Here is a 10,000-nt window from a genome sequence, read left to right as displayed (position 1 = left end):
ACACAAGCATAAAAAAATAAAATAAATAAATAAAAGCTCTTTTAATGCACGCCAGACGATTAACAATGTCGTATATAATTCATGATACATGATTCATAGTTATACTCTACGAGATCGATAAAAGGTATAAGGAAAAGCACTTAAAATTGCGAAAGTGCGTCATGTGTACAAAGAATCCATTCATACTACTATTGCTACTACTGACGATGATGGTGATAACGACAACAACAACAACAACAATTATGATGATAATGATGATGATGTTAATTAAAAAAAAAAATGATGATGATGATGATGACAATAATAATAATAATAATGGTGATGATGATGATGGAGTTAATGGTAAAGTTGATGATGATGATGATGATGATGATGATGATAACAATAGAACAATAATGATGATGATGATGATGATGATGATGATGATGAAGATGATGATGATGATGATGATGAAGTTATACAGACATAAACATACACACATCGGGCAGTACATCATACAGGAACAAACACACAAACACATCCGCACACAAACACACCCGCACACAAACACACCCGCACACAAACACACCCGCACACAAACACATCCGCACACAAACACACACACCCGCACACAAACACACCCGCACACAAACACACCCGCACACAAACACATCCGCACACAAACACATCCGCACACAAACACACCAGCGCACATACACATCGCACACAAACATACCCGCACACAAACACATCCGCACACAAACACACACACCCGCACACAAACACACCCGCACACACACATACCCCGCACACAAACACATCCGCACACAAACACATCCGCACACAAACACATCCGCACACCAACACACACCAGCGCACATACACATCCGCACACAAACACACCACGCACATACACATCCGCACACAAACCACACACCCGCACACAAACAAACACACGCCGCACACAAACACACCCGCACACAAACACACCCCGCACACAAACACACCCGCACACAAACACACACACCCGCACACAAACACACCCGCACACAAACACACTAGCGCACAAACACACCAGCGCACAAACACATCCGCACACAAACACATCCGCACACAAACACATCCAGCGCACATACACATCCGCACACAAACACACCAGCGCACATACACATCCGCACACAAACACACCAGCGCACATACACATCCGCACACAAACACACCCGCACACAAACACACCCGCACACAAACACACCCGCACACAAACACACACACCCGCACACAAACACATCCGCACACAAACACATCCGCACACAAACACACCCGCACACAAACACACACGCACACAAACACACCAGCGCACAAACACATCCGCACACAAACACACACACCCGCACACAAACACATCCGCACACAAACACACACACCCGCACACAAACACACCCGCACACAAACACACACACCCGCACACAAACACACCCGCACACAAACACACCCGCACACAAACACACCCGCACACAAACACACCCGCACACACACACACCCGCACACAAACACACCAGCGCACAAACACACCAGCGCACAAACACACCAGCGCACAAACACACCCGCACACAAACACAAACACACCCGCACACAAACATACCCGCATCCAAACACACCCGCACACAAACAGACCCGCATCCAAACACACCCGCATCCAAACACACCCGCACACAAACAGACCCGCACACAAACACACCAGCGCACAAACACAAACACACCCGCATCCAAACAGACCCGCATCCAAACACACCCGCACACAAACACACCAGCACACAAACACACCAGCGCACATACACATCCGCACACAAACACACCCGCACACAAACACATCCGCACACAAACACACCCGCACACAAACACACCCGCACGCAAACACACACACCCGCACACAAACACACCCGCACACAAACACACCCGCACACAAACACACCAGCGCACATACACACCCGCACACATACACACCCGCACACAAACACACACACACACAAACAAACACACACGCACACCTGTCTTGTCAAACCGCCATGCACTTCTCTCTTCCAGTAAGACAGGGAAAAAATTTCTCAACTCACCTGCAGAATTATACCCGGTTGTGTTTTTCCTCCTCTTCGTCACAAGAGCTGCAGCTGCCTCCGACTCTCACGGGAATCGCCGAGATTTGTGCAGTCTTCCGCATTAATCTTCTGTCAAGGGCTTTGATTGGCTGTCTGTCTCTGGCTTGGCCAATGGGCGAACAGGAGACATCGCCGGGTTGTTCTGATTGGTGGAGGAGGGCGAGGTTTCGTTCTGAAAGCACAGAGCAACAGAGGTGCTGAACCTCAAGGACGGTCCTCAACTTTGTTGTGTGCTGGCTGTGTAAAGAATTGTATGTATGTATGTATGTATGTATGTATGTATGTATGTATCTCTCTCTCTCTCTCTCTCTCTCTCTCTCTCTCTCTCTCTCCCTCAAGTACCAAAGTGCCGCTTTTCCCTTAGTAGTTTAGTTTACCTTGATTATGTTTTTTTTTTTTCCCTTTCTGTTCCATTTTATTTGTCTTGCACCATTTTTGTTCTGATTTGTACCTACTATGTCACTAGAGCTTGACAGCTAATGACATTAAACATTTCAGTGTTCAATGTTCTCTCTCTCTCTCCCCCCCCCTCTCTTCTTCTCTCTCTCCCCCCCTCTCTCTCTCCCTCCCTCTCTCTCCCCTCTCTTCCCCCTCTCTCCCTCTCCCTCTCTCTCTCTCCCCCTCTCTTCCCCCCCTCTCTCTCTCCCCCTCTCTCTCTCCCCCTCTCTCTCTCCCAACCCCTCCTCTCTCTCTTTCTCACTCTCTCACTCTCTATATCTGTGATGCGTTGTAAGCATGTTTATTCTACCTAAGTCAAAATGACAATGTGTTATTCGTTCATTCTTTACCCCCACCACTGTCATACAGTACCCTTTCGAACAGCGCAGAATTGCCATTCATTCATTAAGCAGATTGATGCCAGAGTTCGCGTTTGAGTTCTCTGCATATCTGTCTGTCTGTCTGTCTGCCTATCGGTCTGTCTCTGCCTTGGTCCTTCGAAGCACTCTCTTGCTCTCCCACTCTCTCAGTGTGGGCCGACACATAACATTATATATATAGACCCTGATCTCTAAAATGAGTCATTTTTCATTTATCTGGCCCCGGGGCACAAGTGAAGGCAGGACACGCCAATGGAGTTAGTTGACTCTTGTTCATTGCGCCAGTATTGACTCGTTGTGTGCAGTGTGTCTTGTTCATTGCGCCAATATTGACTTGTTGTGTAACGTTGTGTGCAGTGTGTCTTGTTCATTGCGCCAATATTGACTCGTTGTGTAACGTTGTGTGCAGTGTGTCTTGTTCTGCGCCAATATTGACTTGTTGTGTAACGTTGTGTGCAGTGTGTCTTGTTCTTGCGCCAATATTGACTCGTTGTGTAACGTTGTGTGCAGTGTGTCTTGTTCATTGCGCCAATATTGACTTGTTGTGTGCAGTGTGTCTTGTTCATTGCGCCAATATTGACTTGTTGTGTAACGTTGTGTGCAGTGTGTCTTGTTCTGCGCCAATATTGACTTGTTGTGTAACGTTGTGTGCAGTGTGTCTTGTTCATTGCGCCAATATTGACTCGTTGTGTAACGTTGTGTGCAGTGTGTCTTGTTCACTGCGCCAATATTGACTCGTTGTGTAACGTTGTGTGCAGTGTGTCTTGTTCATTGCGCCAATATTGACTTGTTCTGTGCAGTGTGTCTTGTTCTGCGCCAATATTGACTTGTTGTGTAACGTTGTGTGCAGTGTGTCTTGTTCAGTGCGCCAGTATTGACTTGTTGTGTAACGTTGTGTGCAGTGTGTCTTGTTCATTGCGCCAATATTGACTCGTTGTGTAACGTTGTGTGCAGTGTGTCTTGTTCTTTGCGCCAATATTGACTCGTTGTGTAACGTTGTGTGCAGTGTGTCTTGTTCCTGTGCCAATATTGACTTGTTGTGTAACGTTGTGCGCAGTGTGTCTTGTTCATTGCGCCAATATTGACTTGTTGTGTAACGTTGTGTGCAGTGTGTCTTGTTCTGCGCCAATATTGACTTGTTGTGTAACGTTGTGTGCAGTGTGTCTTGTTCATTGCGCCAATATTGACTTGTTGTGTAACGTTGTGTGCAGTATGTCTTGTTCATTGCGCCAATATTGACTCGTTGTGTAACGTTGTGTGCAGTGTGTCTTGTTCATTGCGCCAATATTGACTTGTTGTGTAACGTTGTGTGCAGTGTGTCTTGTTCATTGCGCCAATATTGACTTGTTGTGTAACGTTGTGTGCAGTGTGTCTTGTTCTTGCGCCAGTATTGACTTGTTGTGTGCAGTGTGTCTTGTTCACTGCGCCAATATTGACTTGTTGTGTGCAGTGTGTCTTGTTCTGCGCCAATATTGACTTGTTGTGTAACGTTGTGTGCAGTGTGTCTTGTTCTGCGCCAATATTGACTCGTTGTGTGCAGTGTGTCTTGTTCTGCGCCAATACTGACTTGCTGTGTAACGTTGTGTGCAGTGTGTCTTGTTCTGCGCCAATATTGACTCGTTGTGTGCAGTGTGTCTTGTTCTGCGCCAATACTGACTCGTTGTGTGCAGTGTGTCTTGTTCTGCGCCAATATTGACTCGTTGTGTGCAGTGTGTCTTGTTCTGCGCCAATATTGACTCGTTGTGTGCAGTGTGTCTTGTTCTGCGCCAATACTGACTCGTTGTGTGCAGTGTGTCTTGTTCTGCGCCAATATTGACTCGTTGTGTGCAGTGTGTCTTGTTCTGCGCCAATATTGGCTCGTTGTGTGCAGTGTGTCTTGTTCTGCGCCAATATTGACTCGTTGTGTGCAGTGTGTCTTGTTCTGCGCCAATACTGACTCGTTGTGTGCAGTGTGTCTTGTTCTGCGCCAATATTGACTCGTTGTGTGCAGTGTGTCTTGTTCTGCGCCAATACTGACTCGTTGTGTGCAGTGTGTCTTGTTCTGCGCCAATATTGACTCGTTGTGTGCAGTGTGTCTTGTTCTGCGCCAATACTGACTCGTTGTGTGCAGTGTGTCTTGTTCTGCGCCAATACTGACTCGTTGTGTGCAGTGTGTCTTGTTCTGCGCCAATACTGACTCGTTGTGTGCAGTGTGTCTTGTTCTGCGCCAATACTGACTCGTTGTGTGCAGTGTGTCTTGTTCTGCGCCAATACTGACTCGTTGTGTGCAGTGTGTCTTGTTCTGCGCCAATACTGACTCGTTGTGTGCAGTGTGTCTTGTTCTGCGCCAATACTGACTCGTTGTGTGCAGTGTGTCTTGTTCTGCGCCAATACTGACTCGTTGTGTGCAGTGTGTCTTGTTCTGCGCCAATACTGACTCGTTGTGTGCAGTGTGTCTTGTTCTGCGCCAATACTGACTCGTTGTGTGCAGTGTGTCTTGTTCTGCGCCAATACTGACTCGTTGTGTGCAGTGTGTCTTGTTCTGCGCCAATACTGACTCGTTGTGTGCAGTGTGTCTTGTTCTGCGCCAATACTGACTCGTTGTGTGCAGTGTGTCTTGTTCTGCGCCAATATTGACTCATTGTGTGCAGTGTGTCTTGTTCTGCGCCAATACTGACTCGTTGTGTGCAGTGTGTCTTGTTCTGCGCCAATACTGACTCATTGTGTGCAGTGTGTCTTGTTCTGCGCCAATACTGACTCGTTGTGTGCAGTGTGTCTTGTTCTGCGCCAATATTGGCTCGTTGTGTGCAGTGTGTCTTGTTCTGCGCCAATACTGACTCGTTGTGTGCAGTGTGTCTTGTTCTGCGCCAATACTGACTCGTTGTGTGCAGTGTGTCTTGTTCTGCACCAATATTGACTCGTTGTGTGCAGTCTGTCTTGTTCTGCGCCAATACTGACTCGTTGTGTGCAGTGTGTCTTGTTCTGCGCCAATACTGACTCGTTGTGTGCAGTGTGTCTTGTTCTGCGCCAATACTGACTCATTGTGTGCAGTGTGTCTTGTTCTGCGCCAATACTGACTCATTGTGTGCAGTGTGTCTTGTTCTGCGCCAATACTGACTCATTGTGTGCAGTGTGTCTTGTTCTGCGCCAATATTGACTCGTTGTGTGCAGTGTGTCTTGTTCTGCGCCAATACTGACTCATTGTGTGCAGTGTGTCTTGTTCTGCGCCAATACTGACTCATTGTGTGCAGTGTGTCTTGTTCTGCGCCAATACTGACTCGTTGTGTGCAGTGTGTCTTGTTCTGCGCCAATACTGACTCGTTGTGTGCAGTGTGTCTTGTTCTGCGCCAATACTGACTCATTGTGTGCAGTGTGTCTTGTTCTGCGCCAATACTGACTCATTGTGTGCAGTGTGTCTTGTTCTGCGCCAATACTGACTCATTGTGTGCAGTGTGTCTTGTTCTGCGCCAATACTGACTCATTGTGTGCAGTGTGTCTTGTTCTGCGCCAATACTGACTCGTTGTGTGCAGTGTGTCTTGTTCTGCGCCAATACTGACTCATTGTGTGCAGTGTGTCTTGTTCTGCGCCAATACTGACTCGTTGTGTGCAGTGTGTCTTGTTCTGCGCCAATACTGACTCATTGTGTGCAGTGTGTCTTGTTCTGCGCCAATACTGACTCATTGTGTGCAGTGTGTCTTGTTCTGCGCCAATACTGACTCGTTGTGTGCAGTGTGTCTTGTTCTGCGCCAATACTGACTCGTTGTGTGCAGTGTGTCTTGTTCTGCGCCAATACTGACTCGTTGTGTGCAGTGTGTCTTGTTCTGCGCCAATACTGACTCGTTGTGTGCAGTGTGTCTTGTTCTGCGCCAATACTGACTCGTTGTGTGCAGTGTGTCTTGTTCTGCGCCAATACTGACTCGTTGTGTGCAGTGTGTCTTGTTCTGCGCCAATACTGACTCGTTGTGTGCAGTGTGTCTTGTTCTGCGCCAATACTGACTCGTTGTGTGCAGTGTGTCTTGTTCTGCGCCAATACTGACTCGTTGTGTGCAGTGTGTCTTGTTCTGCGCCAATACTGACTCGTTGTGTGCAGTGTGTCTTGTTCTGCGCCAATACTGACTCGTTGTGTGCAGTGTGTCTTGTTCTGCGCCAATACTGACTCGTTGTGTGCAGTGTGTCTTGTTCTGCGCCAATACTGACTCGTTGTGTGCAGTGTGTCTTGTTCTGCGCCAATATTGACTCGTTGTGTGCAGTGTGTCTTGTTCTGCGCCAATATTGACTCGTTGTGTGCAGTGTGTCTTGTTCTGCGCCAATACTGACTCATTGTGTGCAGTGTGTCTTGTTCTGCGCCAATATTGACTCGTTGTGTGCAGTGTGTCTTGTTCTGCGCCAATATTGACTCGTTGTGTGCAGTGTGTCTTGTTCTGCGCCAATACTGACTCATTGTGTGCAGTGTGTCTTGTTCTGCGCCAATATTGACTCGTTGTGTGCAGTGTGTCTTGTTCTGCGCCAATATTGACTCGTTGTGTGCAGTGTGTCTTGTTCTGCGCCAATACTGACTCGTTGTGTGCAGTGTGTCTTGTTCTGCGCCAATACTGACTCATTGTGTGCAGTGTGTCTTGTTCTGCGCCAATACTGACTCGTTGTGTGCAGTGTGTCTTGTTCTGCGCCAATACTGACTCGTTGTGTGCAGTGTGTCTTGTTCTGCGCCAATACTGACTCATTGTGTGCAGTGTGTCTTGTTCTGCGCCAATACTGACTCATTGTGTGCAGTGTGTCTTGTTCTGCGCCAATACTGACTCATTGTGTGCAGTGTGTCTTGTTCTGCGCCAATACTGACTCGTTGTGTGCAGTGTGTCTTGTTCTGCGCCAATACTGACTCGTTGTGTGCAGTGTGTCTTGTTCTGCGCCAATACTGACTCATTGTGTGCAGTGTGTCTTGTTCTGCGCCAATACTGACTCATTGTGTGCAGTGTGTCTTGTTCTGCGCCAATACTGACTCGTTGTGTGCAGTGTGTCTTGTTCTGCGCCAATACTGACTCATTGTGTGCAGTGTGTCTTGTTCTGCGCCAATACTGACTCATTGTGTGCAGTGTGTCTTGTTCTGCGCCAATACTGACTCGTTGTGTGCAGTGTGTCTTGTTCTGCGCCAATACTGACTCATTGTGTGCAGTGTGTCTTGTTCTGCGCCAATACTGACTCGTTGTGTGCAGTGTGTCTTGTTCTGCGCCAATACTGACTCGTTGTGTGCAGTGTGTCTTGTTCTGCGCCAATACTGACTCGTTGTGTGCAGTGTGTCTTGTTCTGCGCCAATACTGACTCGTTGTGTGCAGTGTGTCTTGTTCTGCGCCAATACTGACTCGTTGTGTGCAGTGTGTCTTGTTCTGCGCCAATACTGACTCGTTGTGTGCAGTGTGTCTTGTTCTGCGCCAATACTGACTCGTTGTGTGCAGTGTGTCTTGTTCTGCGCCAATACTGACTCGTTGTGTGCAGTGTGTCTTGTTCTGCGCCAATACTGACTCGTTGTGTGCAGTGTGTCTTGTTCTGCGCCAATACTGACTCGTTGTGTGCAGTGTGTCTTGTTCTGCGCCAATACTGACTCGTTGTGTGCAGTGTGTCTTGTTCTGCGCCAATACTGACTCGTTGTGTGCAGTGTGTCTTGTTCTGCGCCAATACTGACTCGTTGTGTGCAGTGTGTCTTGTTCTGCGCCAATACTGACTCGTTGTGTGCAGTGTGTCTTGTTCTGCGCCAATACTGACTCGTTGTGTGCAGTGTGTCTTGTTCTGCGCCAATACTGACTCGTTGTGTGCAGTGTGTCTTGTTCTGCGCCAATACTGACTCGTTGTGTGCAGTGTGTCTTGTTCTGCGCCAATACTGACTCGTTGTGTGCAGTGTGTCTTGTTCTGCGCCAATACTGACTCGTTGTGTGCAGTGTGTCTTGTTCTGCGCCAATACTGACTCGTTGTGTGCAGTGTGTCTTGTTCTGCGCCAATATTGACTCGTTGTGTGCAGTGTGTCTTGTTCTGCGCCAATATTGACTCGTTGTGTGCAGTGTGTCTTGTTCTGCGCCAATATTGACTCGTTGTGTGCAGTGTGTCTTGTTCTGCGCCAATACTGACTCATTGTGTGCAGTGTGTCTTGTTCTGCGCCAATATTGACTCGTTGTGTGCAGTGTGTCTTGTTCTGCGCCAATATTGACTCGTTGTGTGCAGTGTGTCTTGTTCTGCGCCAATACTGACTCATTGTGTGCAGTGTGTCTTGTTCTGCGCCAATATTGACTCGTTGTGTGCAGTGTGTCTTGTTCTGCGCCAATATTGACTCGTTGTGTGCAGTGTGTCTTGTTCTGCGCCAATACTGACTCGTTGTGTGCAGTGTGTCTTGTTCTGCGCCAATACTGACTCATTGTGTGCAGTGTGTCTTGTTCTGCGCCAATACTGACTCATTGTGTGCAGTGTGTCTTGTTCTGCGCCAATACTGACTCGTTGTGTGCAGTGTGTCTTGTTCTGCGCCAATACTGACTCGTTGTGTGCAGTGTGTCTTGTTCTGCGCCAATACTGACTCATTGTGTGCAGTGTGTCTTGTTCTGCGCCAATACTGACTCATTGTGTGCAGTGTGTCTTGTTCTGCGCCAATACTGACTCATTGTGTGCAGTGTGTCTTGTTCTGCGCCAATACTGACTCGTTGTGTGCAGTGTGTCTTGTTCTGCGCCAATACTGACTCGTTGTGTGCAGTGTGTCTTGTTCTGCGCCAATACTGACTCATTGTGTGCAGTGTGTCTTGTTCTGCGCCAATACTGACTCATTGTGTGCAGTGTGTCTTGTTCTGCGCCAATACTGACTCGTTGTGTGCAGTGTGTCTTGTTCTGCGCCAATACTGACTCATTGTGTGCAGTGTGTCTTGTTCTGCGCCAATACTGACTCGTTGTGTGCAGTGTGTCTTGTTCTGCGCCAATACTGACTCATTGTGTGCAGTGTGTCTTGTTCTGCGCCAATACTGACTCGTTGTGTGCAGTGTGTCTTGTTCTGCGCCAATACTGACTCATTGTGTGCAGTGTGTCTTGTTCTGCGC

Source organism: Babylonia areolata, chromosome 9, assembly GCF_041734735.1.
Source record: "Babylonia areolata isolate BAREFJ2019XMU chromosome 9, ASM4173473v1, whole genome shotgun sequence".
NCBI classification, from domain to species: domain Eukaryota; kingdom Metazoa; phylum Mollusca; class Gastropoda; order Neogastropoda; family Buccinidae; genus Babylonia; species Babylonia areolata.
Note: the sequence above shows the minus strand (reverse complement) of the source record.